General features: G+C 44.4%; 1 pseudogene; it reads left to right on the top strand.

Annotated features, from left to right (window-relative positions):
* Positions 1 to 17390: 17390 nt before the first annotated feature.
* LOC123777145 (histone H3.3A-like) lies at positions 17391 to 17853 on the top strand (annotated as a pseudogene).
* The last annotated feature ends 267 nt before the right edge of the window (positions 17854 to 18120 follow it).

The raw sequence follows: 18120 nt of genomic DNA, 5'->3' as shown, positions 1-18120 counted from the left end.
TCCACCAGCGGAAGGGCTGGCCTCAGGTAGGAGCACAGACTCTCGATCTGCAGTCACGCAGAATACATGCGCGGAGGTGCAAGTAAGCGGGTAGGCGAGGTGTGGAGAGCTGGTGGATATTCTCTGATGGCTTCTCTTTTCTTAATGAAATGGGAAATGAGGCCATCAGCCAAGAGTAAGGATGTTATAGTAGGTGTCAGAAGTTTGAGAAAAGAGAGGAAGGTGTGAAATAATCATCTCAAAGACTGGGAGAGAGAAATAGAGAGTAATAATAGTTTTCAGTCATTGGTCCTTAATAGGCACCAGCTGTTTTTTATCACATCCTCTATACCTGAAAGCTAATGGGACGTGGAACAGAAGGGTTGGTTGGTTTGTTTGATGAGGAGATCGTCTGGGAGCCTGAAAAGTGTAGTCAGAGTCCAAAGAGTTGGGTTCTGAAAAGCCAGCTTGAAGGAATGGGAGGCCCCTGAGAAGATAAACGTAGACGAGGGGAAGACTGGAGCACAGTTACATTCTTCATTTCATTTGAATTTTGTTTCATGCCCATGTTCCCCTAGTGTTAACTCACCCAGACAAGTGACCACTTGCCCTTGGTTACCCCTGCAAGAGAATGTCCAATCCTAGCAGCTTGCAGCCCAAGAAACACTAGTAAGAGATTAAGTCATCTCATTCTGGCCCAAAGCAACCATCTGAAAGCAAATTTGGGATCTGAAAGATATCATGTCAATATCGCCTTACAGGTGCTTTCCTGTATGTTACCTTATTCATGCTCACAGCAACTCTGAGGGGTAGCAGGGCAGCCTAAAAAGGTTCTAGGCTTAAGCTGCTGCTGACCAGCTCAGTCCCAGCGCTAGACGCTCCAGCCCTATCTGCAAATCTTTCCAGAGCTCCTGCCGTCACACCCCGAGGCGTATTGCACACAAGCCATTCAGAGCTGTATGAATATTGTGTGCACGTCTAACGTACAATGAGAAAGATTGAGAGAAAGAAGCAACCAAGCCTAAAACAGAGGTAGAAATGTATGTTGGTGAAAACTCTTTAAAGAATGTGGAAATAATGTTAAGGGGTTAGTGATCATTAACAAAGAAATGAAACACATTTTTCAGGTGACCAGACGCATGGTTCGTGCCTGTGTAGGAAGAAACGGAAGAATTCACTGAGGGCCATAGAGACACATTCACTTAAAGAAGAATTTGGGAAACTGGCAGAACGTTGCCTATAGGAGACGAGGATGATGAAAACATGAAGTGATATCCAATTAGAATTTTCACAGATTTGCCGATGTTGTTCCAAGCAGCAAAAACACAAGAACGATTTAATTTCTGAAGAGGAATTTTTAAAAAGGGAATGAAGCCTCAATGTGGGTGAATTAAGAAAATTTCTGAGGGAAGATTTGAACACATCAGTTCTTGCAGGTGTTATTGGTTCCCTGCCCAGATTCTCTTTAGCAAACCGGCATATCCATCCCCTAGCTGCTGGTACACCTGCACCCTTTTCTGGAAGATTTTCCTTAGCTGACAGCAGGTGCTTTGGCCGGAAACCCCTATCAAGTTACGCACACCGCCTGTACGCGCTCCCTGCTCCACTCGTCCTACCATCTCACAGATGCAGGGTCCCTTGCCTCCGGCTGGGACACACTTAGCAGCCATTTATGACGCAGAGCTTCCGTGGAATCAGGCTAAGTAAGAGTCGTTTCATCTTTACTGAGCTTCTTCCCCTATCTTGCTTCCTTTAATCCCTGGTAGGTTTCTCCTGAGGGCCCTTCCTCAATAAATCATTCGTCCAAGAATCCCTGTCTCAGACTGTGCTTCTAGAAAACCTGCTTTAAGACAGCCAGGTAGGGTGTGACCCCATAGTACTTCTCTCTGTGAGTTAGATGAAATACATTTTGCTTTACGTTTTTGTTGTTTGTCCGGTTTTTGTTTTCGTTTTTATGGAGTTTGCTCTTACTTCCTTGGAGTCTGTATCTTTCCAGGCCAAAGAGAAATGAGAGCTGTTGATTGAAATCTTTTTCAAAATTTACCTTGGTTAGGTAGGCCTGTTCTTTACATTTCAGTTAGGCCTGTTTCTAGGGCATAGACATGCTGCTGCCCAGTCATGATGCTTCCGCAGCGATTTTGATCCGTATTTCCAAAAAATTCACTATCGGCCAGCACCAACCGGACCGCAGGTCTATTCTCATGAGGCAGAGAGGAGGGAAGCAAGTATCAGACACTTTCAGTTACACGTATCAGAAAACCTGACTCGTTCTAACTTGAATAATAAATGGAATTTATTGGCTCATATAACTGAGAAGTCGGAAGGAGAAATCCGGATTCAGGCATAGCTTTACCCTGTGACTAAATGGTCACCACGCACCTGCATTCTACAATGTTCACTTTATTCTAAGTTTGTCTCCCTCTGTGGTCCCAAGGGGGCTGCCCGAAGCTCCCCAGACCACATGCTTTCTCATTCATACTCAGCAAGAAACCGAGGATGCCCTTGTCCTATTAATTTTGCTGAGTTTCATTTAGACTGGATCAGCTCAGGTCACACCCCAGCCCTGAACCAGTCACTAGAGGCGAGATGGAGTATACTGATTGGGTTAGCTTGGGATATGAACTCCATGCCTGGGGCCCCAGATGGAATCTGATCCCAGGAATTGCCCAGATCCCCAAATGGAAATCGGGCAATACAGTAAAAGGTAAGTGGTGAATGGAAGCTGGGAAGACAACCAATCTATACCAACCTGCGTCACCATACTAGCACCAGAACATTTTATTCACTCAACATTTATGAGTTATCTCTCTGTGCCCTGTCCTGGGGGAGGGGGAGCACGTAACTGTGTATGAGACAGAAGGAAGAAGAAAGGAAGGAGGAAGAGGAAGTGCTGCAATGCAGTGAATTAAGCAACACAGTGGAAGAAGTAAGACGTACGTGAAATGTACACTGTGCTCATAACTAGCACCTGTGTGGGCGTTGGAGCTTACAACATGCTTTCCATAGCGTCTCCTGCTCATCCCCACAATTTGAAGAGGAACATTTGTCCTCATTTCTGGCTGTCCAGCATCCAGACCCCGTCTCTTCTTTTGGGGAATCGCACCTTATGAGTCTTGGTGGGAGGCGGGACCTTCTCCTGCTCTACAGGCTGAACGTGCCAGGTGCTTGCTGTCCAGGACGTGGGCACACAGCCTGGGTTTGCCCAAGCAGATGAACCTGTGACCAACTTCGAATTGTGACACAGAGGCAGAGACTGTGGGAGATTCATTTTGGCTGTAGTGGAGTGACTATGGTAACAACCTTTAGTTCCCACGCGCCGGAGCAAACGGGACACCCCACTCGGAGCAGCAGTGGCAGTGGCAGGTTAAGCTGAGTGGACAGTACTTGGTGGCAGTACGAGCAGTTCCCCAAGTTCTGCTGCTTGCTCTGGGGCATTGGTACTCTCCAGGGAGAATCTCGGATTTTCCAATCCTCCTGGAAATTCCACGAACCAACCAATATCCTTTTAATAAAATCATCTTCAACCAGAAGCAGTTTCTGTGGCTGCAACCTAGTGAAACACAACCATTTGAGGTCAGTTTTTTTTTTTTAAGAATATTTTTATTTGAGAGAGTGACAGAGAGAGAGCACGAGCGGGGGTGGGGGGCAGAGGGAGAGAGAGAGAGAGAGGCAGACTCCCCGCTGAGCAGGGAGCCAATGATGACAACGAGGAGGACTATGACGTTGAGCTCAATCCCAGGACCCTGAGATCATGACCTGAGCCGAAAACAGACGCTTAACTGACTGAGCCACCGGGCTCTCCTGGGGTCAGTTTCATCCTCCTCATTTTTCTGGTGAGAACACAGGCTCTGAGAGATAAGTAACTGGTGCCAAGGACCACACTACTTCCAGCCAGTTTTTCAGTACACACCTCGTTCATAGGTAATGGAGAAACTGGGAAAGGCTCTACTTAGATCCCCAAACAGTCCTTCCCGCTCCCTGTATGTCTAGTGCCTGAAATGTACCATTCGAGAGGGGTTCCTCAGAGACCAAAAGGCTTTTCTCTCAATTCATAGGCATGCAGGGGTCTTGCAATCTTAGCTGAGACCAAGGATGGGGAGGGAAGGTGGGGATTCTTACCTTAGAGAGGACTTGGCTAACAGCTGCTTGAGAGCTGGGCCCATGAGAGTGGGTTATAGGTGGGTGGGACAGGAGAAGGAGAGAAATCCTAAAAAAAGAATAGGGTTGCCATGTGACTGGAGCCAAAAACAGACTTTGCCCCCACATTTCTACGGAGGATCTTTGGGTTGGCTGGCTGCTTAGTCTGCCGGGGTGAAGAGTCAGCAAAGAAAGCCTCAGGAAAGACAGGATTGTTTGAGCTGATGGCTCTCAACTCTGGTTACCCTTTAGAATCACCTAGGGAACTTAGAAGGACAAGTGATAAGCACAAGTGTAAGGGGAATGGGGGATGGCTGCCTGACGGAGATAGGGTTTCCTTTAGGGGTGATGAAAATATTGTGGAACTAGATAAAACTGATGGTACCACAACACTGTGAATGTCCTAAATGTCATTGAACTGTGTGCTTTAGGGGCACCTGGGTGGCTCAGTTGGGTAAGTGTCTGACTTTGGCTCAGGTCATGATCTCGGGGTCCTGGGAACGGCCTATGTTGGACTCCCCACTCAGTAGGGAGTCTGCTTCCTCCTCTCCCTCTCCCCCTGCTCGTGTTCTCTCTGTCTCTGTCTCTCTCTCTCCCAAATAAATAAATAAGATCTTTTTTTTAAGGAAGAATTGTGCACCCTAAAATGATTAATTTTAAGGGTGCTGGCATGACTCAGTTGGTTAAGCCTCCGACTCTTGATCTCCGTTCAGGTCTTGATCTCAGGGTTATGAGTTCAGGCCCCATACTGGGCTCCATGCTGGTCCTGGAGCCTACTTAAAAAGTGATAAAATAAAATAATTAATTTTATGTTATGTGCCTTGTGCCTCAGTTAAAATTTTAAAAAGATGCTAGCGCCCTGCATCCCCTAAGAGTGGAGAGTGTAATAAAGGGCATGTATGAGGGTGGAGAGTCTCAGAGAAAAAAGGAAAATTGGAGGAAGCTCTTAAGAAGTGAGACTCTAGGAGGGAGGAAGTGCGCTCTGTAATGGTACGGTACATCGTACAGCAGGTGTAAAGTTCGCCACGCTATACTTTTCATGGCTTTCATGGGAGTTGGATTTGGATTTCTTTTCGATGTGATTCTGTGCTGAGACAGGGCTAAACAGAGCCTCGTTTGATTCGAATAATACCTTGTACCTATTTGACAGGTTTGCCCAAGTCTGGCCCTTGATTCTAGCCACGCACTCAAACGGGACCAAGCGCTCTCTTGCCCAGATGTGGTTAGAAATGCCCAGATCCAAAGACATCCTCCAAAAAAAGAGCAAGTAACTGAGACCGTGCACTCTTGCATAAAGACCCCAGAGCACAACACACACCCCCTAACCAGAAAAGTATTCAGTTACCAGGGATGCTCTGGCAGCCAGCAATTTCAGCCTCTAATTTTGATGAAAATACATGCCGAGAGTGAATTGGCACAAATAACGCACATTCACACACAGCCAGCTGGACTCCATCTCAAGAGCACACGATAAAGCTCCAGAAGGTGAAGAGATTGATGCTATTTATGGGAACAGTCTGCAGTCATCTTTCTGTTATAGGTCTGGGTGGAAATGGTGCAAGGGAATAGAAGGAGCTATAAGGAGAAAGCAGCTACTGAAATGCCGCAAGCCCACACAGGAGCCAATGCTCCCAGGAGACCCTGAGTGCCGGGGACACAGAACAAGGCAGTGGATTTGCAAAATGACCCTTGTAAGAAGCCATTACTAGCTCATAGGCTCACTAGAGAAGGGAAACACTTTTCATAGCACCCAAAGAAAGGGACAAACAGATAATGAAGCCAGATAAAATAGGGTGAACCGATGCAACAAAAGCTAAGACAGAATGAGTGGAAATTATGGCAAATCTCGAAGGGTGCCAGAGCAGATGTTCCCATCAGGTTCCCAAATGCTGCTTCCCAACACCATGCCACCCCTCACTCTCATCTTTGCCTCCTTCCCAGCACTGTATTCTGTTCTGCAGATGTTCCATCCATCGATTAGTTCATCCAACAGACCTTGACTAAGCACGGTCTCCAGGCCAGACCCAGGACAAGGCTCTGAATATACAGAAGTGGAAAAAAAAAAAAAAGCCCACAATGGAGACCAGATTAAGAAAACCCCCTGAGGCCTTAAGCACTGAAGCGAGTATGGTGTCCCCTTTCCAGAAGAAAATTCAAAATAAGATTTTATTTTTCAAAATGCCACAAACTTTACATATGTGCTCAAATCAAAATAGCTTCCTTCTAGAATTAAGGATGAAAGGTTTCTGGTTACATTAATTAAAGATGAATGTTTCTCTTGCTTTCATTCTGGTGTTCTTGCTCTGCTGGTGTCTGAAGGGGTGACCCAGCTATGGACATTTTCCCTGCCCTTTAAAAGCTCCCGGAAGGATGACTCTGGCTTTTCTGGCCTCCAGGACCGCACTTCTCTTCCCCAATTTCTGGTGGTCATCGTGGTTGTTAATGAGTGAAAGGAAGATGGGGTGGCAACCAAGGAGGAATTGGTATTCTGGAAAAAGAACCAGCCTGCTGGTTGACAAAATCCCACAAAACCACCGGTCTCTTGTATCAGGATGCTGAATGAGCTTTTGATAGTTGTGCCTCAAGGTGTGGAGAAGGTTTTTGAGAACGCCAATGACTCCCATCCTCTAAATCATTTCGTACCTTGACCACAATCTAGAAATACAGAACCTGGGAGGTTAAATGATGCCGATGATAAAGATGTGGCTTCAGCAGAGGTGGCCTTCCTCACCATAGCCTTGAGCACCAGAATTCCACGTCACTTCTCGAAGCTGAACTCAGGTACCAGTGGAACCCAGAGACTAAAGCTTGGGGATGATGTTAAACCGGGCAGGACTTGGTGGATAGCAGGTCTGGCAGAAGGCAGCCTAGGACGGGGTCAAGGCCAGCAAGGAAAAGCGAGCTCCTGAGATGCCTTCTAAGAGCCAAAATAATTAGGTTTGGAGCCTGGGAACTGCAGAGAAAGAAGTTTCCAAAGTTAAAAGCTGGACAATGGGAGAGGAAATAAAAGCCAACGATTTGCTGACTAGAGCTGTGTTCTAAAGGCCAGATGAAATAGCCAAAGGGGAATATAGGAAGAGAGAATGTCGACATGTTAGCAAGGTGGGGCAGGTTGTTTGTTAGGGGGCCTAGATGGCATTTTGGCTACTGGGTCCAACAGAATGTTGTTCATGTGGCAGTCCCCTCCCAGTTCTTAAGTCATGGATGGTGAGATAAACTCGGAGCCGAAAGATGTGCAACGAGTTAAGTGAGATTAGAAGTGTCTGGGCTATCTCTCTGACTTGTGGTTTTCAGTCAAGTAAAGAACAAGGGCTCCAAGACTTTTGGATCTCATGGAAATATAAACATTCTTAAAAATCAAGATGAATATATAGACGTGTATTGTTTCACCTGCCTCAAAGAGTACTCTGCTGCTTTGGAAACTGCTTCCCCATTCCAAACATAGTATGGTGCGGTGGTCCAACCATAGTCTTTCCATTCTCCAGCTACCAGACTGGCACACAACCCAGGCTGGGCTCTGGCAGAAATATGGTGATTGGTTCAGGGATGGCGTGTTCCCCAAGCTAGAATGATCAGTTTCTAACTGAAACTAATGGGAAGGTGATTTCTTCTCTGTTCGGTAAGAATACTGTATGAGTGAAAGCCTAGACTTGCTGAAGACAAAGTTCCAATTTAGCGGGGACAAATGAATTTTGAGAATGAAGCCAACATGCGAATAGAGGCAGAGAGTGACCTGTGTGTAGTTTCCGTCACTCCTGGGAGGTCCCCCCATGGTTAGCTTGAGGAGGCAATAAAGACTGCTTTCCATTTAAACTAGTGTAAGCTGTATTTCTTTAACTTTTATCCAAAGAGTCCCAGCCTAGCAAAGCTAAACTGGAATATTCCTTGAAACTGATTGCCTGGGGGATTGATGTAAAGTTGTACAAGACTTTCACACACCAGCTAGGATGGTGAAAAATTTCTAAAACTGGCAATACCGAAGGCAAAATTGTGGAAACTCTCGGACTCTCACACATTGCCGGGGAGTACAAGGTAAAATGGTAAAAAATAAAACAAAGTAAAACACTTTGGAATGCTGTGAGGCATTTTCTTTTTTTTTTTTTTTAAAGATTTTATTTATTTATTCGACAGAGATAGAGACAGCCAGCGAGAGAGGGAACACAAGCAGGGGGAGTGGGAGAGGAAGAAGCAGGCTCCCAGCGGAGGAGCCTGATGTGGGGCTCGATCCCAGAACGCCGGGATCTCGCCCTGAGCCGAAGGCAGATGCTTAACCGCTGTGCCACCCAGGCGCCCCTGAGGCATTTTCTAATAAAGTTACACATATACCTTTCTGATGAGAGCAAATCCACGTCTAGGCATTTATCCAAGAGAATTGGAAAATATATGTCCACAAAAAAAGATATGCAAGATTGTTCATAGCAGTTTTATGAGAGCCCCAAATTGGAAACAACCCAAATAAGAATGAATAAACAAATTGTGTATATTCATACAACGGCCTAGCACTTAGCAATAGAGGGGAATGAATTACAGCGTAGCTGGATCTCAAAAACATCACACTGAGCAAAAGAAGCCAGACACGAAGAAGTACACACTGTATAATTTCAGTTATTTTAAGTTCTGGAATAGGCAAGATGAATCTATGGTGATAAAGGTCAGAACAGTGGTTGTTGGAGAGGAGAGAGTGGAAGGAGACACAAGGAAACTTTCTGAGGTAATAGAAAGAGTCTCTGTTTTGATTAGGGTGGCAGTTACATTAATTAATATATTTTTCAAACATCATCAAACAGTTCACTTTAAATCTGTGCATTTTGCTGTATGTAAATTATATCTCAATATTTTAAAAGAATCTTTGTAGACCTTGTTCACAGCGGCATTATTCACAGTAGCCAAAAGGTGAAAGCAAGCCAAGTGTCCATTGACAGAAGAATGGATAGGGACGCCTGGGTGGCACAGCGGTTAAGCGTCTGCCTTCGGCTCAGGGCGTGATCCCAGCGTTATGGGATCGAGCCCCACATCAGGCTCCTCTGCTATGAGCCTGCTTCTTCCTCTCCCACTCCCCTCTCTCGCCGGCTGTCTCTATCTCTGTCGAATAAATAAATAAAATCTTTAAAAAAAAAAAGAAGAATGGATAAATAAAATATGGTATATACACAGAATGGAAGATTTTCTAGCCCTATAAGGGAAGGGAATTCTGACACATGCTACAACACGGATGAACCTTGAGGACATCATGCTGACTGAAATCAAGCCAGTCACAAAAGGACAAACACTATATGATTCTACTTAGATGAGGTCCCCAGAGTCAAATGCATAGAGACAGGAAGTAGAATGATGGTTACCGAGGGGGAGGGGAGAGGGAATGGGAGTTACTCTTAAATGGGGACAGAATTTCAGTTTGCAAAATACAGAGAGTTCTGAAGATGTATGGTGGCGAAGGCTGCACGACAGTGTGAATGTATTTAATGTCATTGCACCGTATACTTCGAAATTGGTAAGATGGTAAATTTTTAAGTTATATGTATTTTACCAAAATTTAAAAAAAAAAGAGTATTGAAAAAAGACTGCCTATGGGTTGCCATGAAGTTGTCTGTCTTTTGCTTTGCCAAGTAAGCACACCGAGGAGCTCTAACCTGCCATCTAGTATCCCCTGCATTTCATAAAAGGAGGTAGATTTTTGAAGTTAAGAAATGTAAGAAGGATATAGCCTCAGGATAAAAAACAGTTCTTTCCCAAAAATGACATTTGGGTGTGTTCTCCCATATTACTCTTACTCTTTTTATTTCATTACTGATGAATTAAAACAAACAAAACTTCCCAGATTAGCACCAATCGGGAGATCAGAGTTCGGATGCTGGTAGATACTGCAAAGCACGCTTCACGGCGCCACCTGTGACAGAAATCCCGAGCCCAGCAAACCATTATTCTGATCCAATATGACATCTCTAGCGTCCCGAAAGCATGCTTTCTTTCCTATGGAAGAATGTAATGCAAAAATGTCCCAGAGACAGCTACTGAAAGACGACCAGAGAGACCTCTTCACCAGAAGATGACAGTGAAGAAAGCCGGGGGAACAGGGCTCTCCTCCCCCTGACGCCACCGGATACCACACTGGTGACTCCCCTGCACCTACGTTCTAATGTGCGTGCTTTTAAGGGGGGCACTGCTTAGCCAGCAAAAGCTCCGGCAGCTGCGGTTTCCCAGCAGCCGGGAAGTGAAACGACCCAAAGTTGATGCAGCTAGGGTGGCTGAGCTTGTCTGGGTGGTGGTGAGGTGAGAAAAACAATATAGCAAGTGTGAAACCACAAGGAAATGTATAGTTGGTTTCAAGGTTCAGCCTTTGCAGCGGAGTCCCAGAAAATCCTGGGAGCCTGAACACTGACTAAGCTTCGTGCCCCTGCCAAGGAAAGAAGTGAATGGGCACTGCAAAGTGAGGTGGTCCAGGAAGTCTCGGTGTCTACAGTCTACCCACTTCATATTCTTCGAGTGGCATTAAAATATTTTTTAAATTAGCATACCGAAATTCCTTAATGATATAGCCAAAAGGATTTACGTATTAGAAAAGCAGGACACCGTTGAAAGGAATCTGTGTCGTGTGATTAATATAATACTCCTAGCATTTGTAGACATACATATCAAATAAGACCTTAAAACCATTTTCTATGTTGTTTCCTCCCACGTAAGTAGCTGCAATGTCAGAAAAAAGTCTATGGTAAAGCACATTTTTAGAAATAGTCGCGCAGTGTCAGAAAAATCACAAATAAGAACAAGACACTTTTTTATGCCCTCCAACGGCGATTCCCTTTCACCATGCTCAAGCTCCCATACTCCATGCCAGTCTGTGCTCCCCTCCTCACCGTACTTGGGCTCTGACACCATTGCCAGGTCATCTCCACGCGCGGACGCCTTTGCCATCTGGCTCAGACTCTGACACCCTGCCCTCAGCCACTGCCGCTACCATGTCACGTCGATACCCCTGCACGGGCTCCAACTTCTCAACCCGAGCAGCCCCCCAACACCAGTACCCTGCACAGACTCTGACACCTACCCTGCGTGGGACTACTCCTCTGCAGGGATGCCCTCCTTGCTCCACTCAGGCTCTGACACCCTGTGATGGGCCACACCAGCTCACGGATGTTCTCCTCACTTGGCATGCTGGCTCTTCTTCTTTGTTCAAACATGGAGGACCTATATTGTAATGATCTGTAATTGTTTTGCTTTATTTCTAGATTGACATAGATTGGAATCCATGACTAGTCCTGTTTTCTCACATTTCCCCCATTCCCTTAGCTTCTTATTCTGAAATGTCTTAATCGGCTGGACTTCATCATTAGGAGCTTCTATAAAACGTGTTTCTCTATTGCCTTACCTCAGCTAACCCCGACCGTGTGTCAGACTATTTGTTGATTGCCTTCACACACAGGGAGAAATTGGGCTGGGTATAAAATTCCTGGGTCACACTCATTTCTCCTTAAAACTGTAAACATTGCTCTATCATTTTCTGGCATGGACCGTTGCTGCAAATAAGTCTGAATCCAGCTTTACCTCTTCCTATTACAAATGACTTGTGTTTTTTGCCTAGATGTATGTAGGATTATTCACTTGTTCATGAAATTTAGTCATTTCCTGTGACTATGTCATGTTTTTATGCCTCTCGTATTAATGTTTTCTGCATCAAGTGTAGGATTTAAATTTTTAGATTCTGTTCTTCATTTCAGGAAACTACTTTTCTATTTGAATATTTTTCTTCTCGATTTGCTCAGCTCTCTACTTCAGGGACACCAAGTATATACATGGTGGATTTCTGTTGTCTTTTCTCAATGCGTATCATTTCTATGACTGCAAAATTCTATATAGATGTAAAATGTCTAAGTTTGAGCTGCTGTAGCAAAAATACCATCAACTGGGTGGCTTACAGACAGAAAATTATTTCTCTCAGTTCTGGAGGCTAGAAGTCCAAGATCAAGGTGCCGGCAGATTCAGCGTCTGGTGAAAGTCCATTTCCTGATTCATAAATGTCTTCTCACTGTGCCCTCACGCGACGGAAGGGGCAAGAGAACTCTGGGGGGTCTCTTTTATAAAGGCACTAATCCCATTCATAAGAACTCTGTCCTCAAGACCTTATCATCTCCCACAGGCCCCACCTCCTAATGCCATCACATTGGGGGGTGAGGATTTCAACATATGAATTTTGGGGAGACACAAACATCCAGTCTATAACATAAGGATAATCATCATAATTATAGGTATGATCCAAATATGGGAATTTGAATGTTCTTTCTCAGTTCAGGTCTCAGATACCAAAAACTTTGTGGATGGTCTTTAGTGTGTGTGGGAATTGTGTGCATATGTGTGTGTGTGCATGTGAATGTGAATATATAGTTTTTATATGAAATATTAGAAAAAAACCAAACATGTGCTACATGGGTGCTGCTGTCTATAGAAATATCGAAGGGGAGAAAACGACATCTGCTTGGGGACAGATCTAACACAAGGCCCAGGCTTTATAAGCACGTGAATGTGTAGTCTCTGATGCAGTAGGCTGAGATAAAAGATAACCCAGCAGCCAATTTGTTTTCCAAGAGCTACAGAGACCAGACAATAATTAGAACCAATTTTCATTTAATGCTTAAATAATGCTTAAAAACGGTACAAGGCAAGGACACAAGTACTTTATGCGGCTCATTCAATTAGCACAATAATGATATAAAATAATTATTGTTAGGCCATCATTTAATAATGGCAGGACTAAGTCTTAAGACTAAATAAGTCCCCAGAGTTGCCTTACTGGTCAGTGATAGAGAGGGTTTGGAATCCGAGTTTCCCAGAGCGGTGCCTCCACTTTAAGCCTCCAGATTACCTCTCTCACCCATCTTCTACTACAGTGGGAAGTCCTGAAGGAGAAGAAGAGATGTGTGTGCGTCTAAAGGTACTCGTATTTTAAGAAGTCAAATCCGTTGGCTCCCGTGAATGCATATTATCTGTACAGCAATATGTTAGAACTGTAAAACATATGGACTGGAAAGTTGTTTTTAGCCACTGTCACCCACTCTCTTTTTTTCAACTGCTCCTTTGATCTTCTCTCTTAAGGTCCCAAAAGGCACTCAAGTTCAACATGTTTAAAATGAAATTCATTGTTTTACACCCCAACAACTTTTTCTTCCTCAGTTTAGTCATTGATACCTCCCTCTCCTTGCTTTCTATTTTTTTTTAAATGGTGGATTTTTTTAAAATATTTTATTTATTTATTTGACACAGAGAGAGAGAGAGAGAGAGAGAGCACAAGCAGGGGGAGGGGCAGAGGGAGAGGGAGAAGCAGACTCCCCGCTGAGCAGGGAGCCTGACGCGGGGCTCGATCTGGGATCATGACCTGAGCAGAAGGCAGACGCTTAACCACTGTGCCACCCAGGTGCCCCTATTTATGTATTTCTAAGTAATGTACGCATATGACTAAAGGTAGATGAACATGGTAAAGTGTGCACAAGATGGGGCGCCTGGGTGGCACAGCAGTTAAGCGCCTGCCTTCGGCTCAGGGCGTGATCCCGGCGTTATGGGATCGAGCCCCACATCAGGCTCCTCCGCTGGGAGCCTGCTTCTTCCTCTCCCACTCCCCCTGCTTGTGTTCCCTCTCTCGCTGGCTGTCTCTATCTCTGTCGAATAAATAAGTAAAATCTTAAAAAAAAATGTGCACAAGACTACAAATTAAAAGGAAATAGAGAGGAAATGAATATTTTTATTTATATTTTTATTTGACTTGTCAGAGATACAAAACGTTTTTGTTCTCTCTATACCCGAATAAATTTCACTGTTTTTGTTTGAATGTTGGTTTAATAATTTGTGACTCAGAGATTCACAAATATGTTTCAACTTCGGTTTATTTTGAAAAAAGCTTTTATTCATCATCATAGCTGAAAAAAAGATACTCACAAAGTAATGTAGTATTAAAATGCACCAAAAATGCATTACTAAATCCTAATATTCATTTTTATCCACCAATTATGCAACTTTTTATCAAAATGCAGCCAATAAATTTACTGATGTCTAAGAGTTATTCTTGCAAGTCAGTTAAAGATACTATAAACCTATGTCTGGAATATGAATAGATTAGAGGACTTTGTTTCCAAAATTTTTTAAGCATGAAGATTCAAATGTTTCCTAGGTGATGAGACAGTATTTCAGGAATAACAATGGAAATATTTGCAAGCATCCCTTTTCAAAATGGTCTCTCAATTCACATTGCACCACCTTTTCTTTAAAGATAGTGTCTAAATGTATTTATTATTTTAATATCTGCTAGGTAGCATAGTACCGAAAGTCACTTGGCATAAGAGAAAAGGTCAGGAATTTTGGAATACTAGTCTTTTTGTAAAAGAACAAAATGTGCAATTCATCTTTTTTTTAGAGAGAGAGGGAGAGAGTGCACACACATGTGCCAGTAGGGGTAGGGGCAGAGGGAGAGGGAGAGAAAGAATCTTAAGCAGACTCCACACCCAACACGGAGCCCGACGCGGGGCTCCATCTCACAACCCCGATACCATGACCTGAGGTGAAATCAAGAGCCGGATGCTTAACCTAACGAGCCACCCAGGCACCTCTGTAATTCATCTCTAAACTGGCAATTCTTTTAAGTCCTCTACCCCAAAATGACCTATGAACCTGTCTGACGAAGTCTCCCTATCTCATTATACAATGTTATAAAAATTCTACTACTTAGGGGCGCCCGGCTGGCTCAGTCTGTGGAGCACGCCACTCTCGATCTTGGGGTTGTGAGTTTGAGCCCCACCTTGGGCATGCAACTTTCTAAACAACCACAACAACCCAGATTCTACTACTTAAAAGGCTTGGGGGTTTTTGGTTTTGTTTTTTATACAAATGGCCTTAACCATGATACCCTAGTGCACACAAGTTCCTTTCTGGAGACTTCTCTTACTATTTATGACACTTAACTCCTGTACGACAAGTGTCGCTGCCAGCATCAATCCATACATTAGATTTCAGAAAAGTTTCATTTTTTTAAAGAAAAATAAATAGAAATTATAGTATATTTTTTCTGTATCCCAGGGTAGCATCTAATGTATCCCCAGGAAGGAGCACACATCCCCGTCTGGAAACCGCTGTTGTAAAGCATCGCTCTGATCCTGTCATTCTGCCAGGAGGCCAACGCCAGCGACTCACTGTTCGGCCTGAGCCAGTCTTTCTGCTGGGCACAGTCTGACCTTGGCATCTTAGTTGCCAGTTATAATTTTCCTGCCTTGTGTCCTCATTCCTCAGTGCTTAGGTTTGAGTCTCAGACTTAAAAAATAAATAAAATAAAATAAAATAAAATAAAATAAAATAAAATAAAATAAAATAAAATAATAAGTACTACAGAGCTTGCTCCTGGCCTGGTATTGTTCTAATAAATATATTTATTTAGTCATCATAACTCTATGAAATAATAATACCATTATCCCCATTTTACAGAAGAAGAAACAGAGAGATTATATGACCTCTCCAAAGTTGATACCTAATTAAGTGATGGAGATGGGTGGGTTTCATTTTACCCAGTCTAACTCCAGAGCCTGTGCTTACAACACCTGATTTTTCTGCCCTGTCTCCTACCAATGTGCCATGGCTAATTGTGGAAGGGATGGAGAGGCATTTCTAAGCCTGACAGCTTTCAGCCAATAACACGGCCAGGACTACAAGTCCAATACCAAGTTCAACAGGAGGCAATGCTGCTTCTGAGTTGACCAGACACTCAAGTTCAGAAACACTGGCATTGGTTGGGAGCTGGAATACAAAAGCCTAGGAGCCAGATATGGTTCAAAAGCTAGAGTGAAAAACGGGCTGTTGCTGACACCAAGAGAAAAGCCAAGAAACAGACTGAACCAAGAATATGAAGAGGCCCCAGTTCTTAACGTTTCCATACTCAAACCTGTCTTATTCACTTTATGTTCTAACTCCCACAGTAACCCATAAAAAAGTACTACTATGTCTTCATTTTTGGGATAAGGAAAACGAGGCTCAGGACGCCTGGGTGGCTCAGTCGGTTAAGCATCTGCCTTTGGCTCAGGTCCGGATCCCAGGGTCCTGGAATTGAGTCCTGCATTGGACACCTTGCTCAGCGGGAAGTCTGCTTCTCCCACTCCCTCTCCTTCCGTGCTCTCTCCCTCTTCTCCCCCCCAAATAAACAAATAAATAAATAATTTTAAAAAATATCTATTAAAAAAAAGGGGGGGCGCCTGGGTGGCTCAGTTGTTAAACATCTGCCTTTGGCTCAGGGCGTGATCCCGGAGTTCTGGGATGGAGCCCCACATCAGGCTCCTCCGCTGGGAGCCTGCTTCTTCCTCTCCCACTCCCCCTGCTTGTGTTCCCTCTCTCGCTGGCTGTCTCTCTCTGTGTCAAATAAATAGATAAAATCTTAAATAAATAAATAAATAAATAAATAAATAAATAAATAAATAAAGAAACGAGACTCAGAAAACTCAAGTAATTTTCCTAAGCTCCGTAACTAAATTAAGTGGCTCAGCCAGGATTTAAACCTCGGTACGTCTGAATTACATATGCCAAGGGGTGACTTGTGGAAGAGTTCTACCATCACCAGCCTCTCCATAATTTCCATTATATGCCCAAAGCCACCCCAAATAAATACAGTCTAAGGAAACACAATTTGTAAATGTTGTAAATGCAAATAGAACACCAGACCTCCTTCCAACCAGATTGCTGCACCCTTGACCGGCCCCAGTCTTATTCCAAAGGCAGGCCGGGAAGCGTCACTGGGTATGAGAGGCAAGTACAGACGTGATCTTGCACCGTCCTTTCTCCAACTTTGGACTGCGAGCAAGTGACACAGAGAATCAGGAACTGGCTGTGGTCCCTGGTGGCAGCAATATCCATTCGCAGGGGCTACGGTTTTAGCGGTTGGGGCAGGGTCCAGGGCCTCTGGGGAACACGGTCCCACCTGCGGCATTCAGTGGTCCAGCAGTTGTAATCACAGCTTCTTCCCGGACTGATCGATAGTAATATATAGGCTGTGGTCCTGGTCACTGCTGGCACACCCCTTGTTCTGACAATTTTCAGAGCCTGTTTCTCCTTCAGTCCCAGCAATATTGCTTTAGCAAGTTTTCTTTCGTGCTTGAATCACCTAGAGTTAGTTTCTGTTGCTGGCAGCTAAGAACACTGACTGAGCGATGATTAAATTTGCATTTTCATTGCCTCTATCCCCAGGCACCATATTGCCCAAAAGTTTTAAAAAGAACTAGTAGCTCAGGCCTCCTCGCCACTGTCCCTCACTAATGCCAAGGCCGCTTCTGTCTTGCCAAGCCCAGCCCAAGGAGAAGGGGGTAAGTAAGGAGGTCTTAAAGCAGACCGCCTGCAAATGGACCTGTGGGAAAGCACTGGGGAAGCAACTGGCTACAGAAGTCGCTCGCAAGAATGCGCCCTCTACTGGACGGGCAAAGAAACCTCATCGGTACAGGCCTGGGACTGGGGTGCTCTGTGAAATTAGATGTTGTTAGAAGTCCCCTGAACTTCTGAGCCACAAACTTCCTTTCCAGAGTCTGGTGTGAGAAATTGCTCAGGACTTCAAAACAGATCTGCCTTTCCAGAGTGTAGCTATTGGTGCTTTGCAGGAAGCAAGCGAGGCCTATCTGTTGGGCCTCTTTGAAGACAAACCTGTGTACTATCCATGCCAAACGTATAACGATTATGCCAAAAGACATCCACCTAGCATCTGGCATATGTGGAGAACGTGCTTAAGAATCCACTATGATGGGGGGGCAACTGGGTGGCTCAGTTGGTTAAGGATCCGACTCTTGATTTCAACTCAGATCATGATCTCAGCGTCATGGGATCAAGCCCCACGTAGGGTTCTGTGCTCAGCATGAAGTCTGCTTGTCACTCTCCCTCTGCTCCTCACCCCACTTGTGCTCTCTCTCTCTCAAACAAATAAATAAAATCTAAAAAAAAAAAAAAAGAATCCACTACAATGGGGGCGCCTGGTGGCTCAGTCAATTAAGCTTCCTA

Source organism: Ursus americanus, chromosome 23 (assembly GCF_024610735.1).
Source record: "Ursus americanus isolate L20-20 chromosome 23, mUrsAme1.1.p, whole genome shotgun sequence".
NCBI lineage: Eukaryota > Metazoa > Chordata > Mammalia > Carnivora > Ursidae > Ursus > Ursus americanus.
Note: the sequence above shows the minus strand (reverse complement) of the source record. Positions and strands in the feature narration are given on the sequence as shown.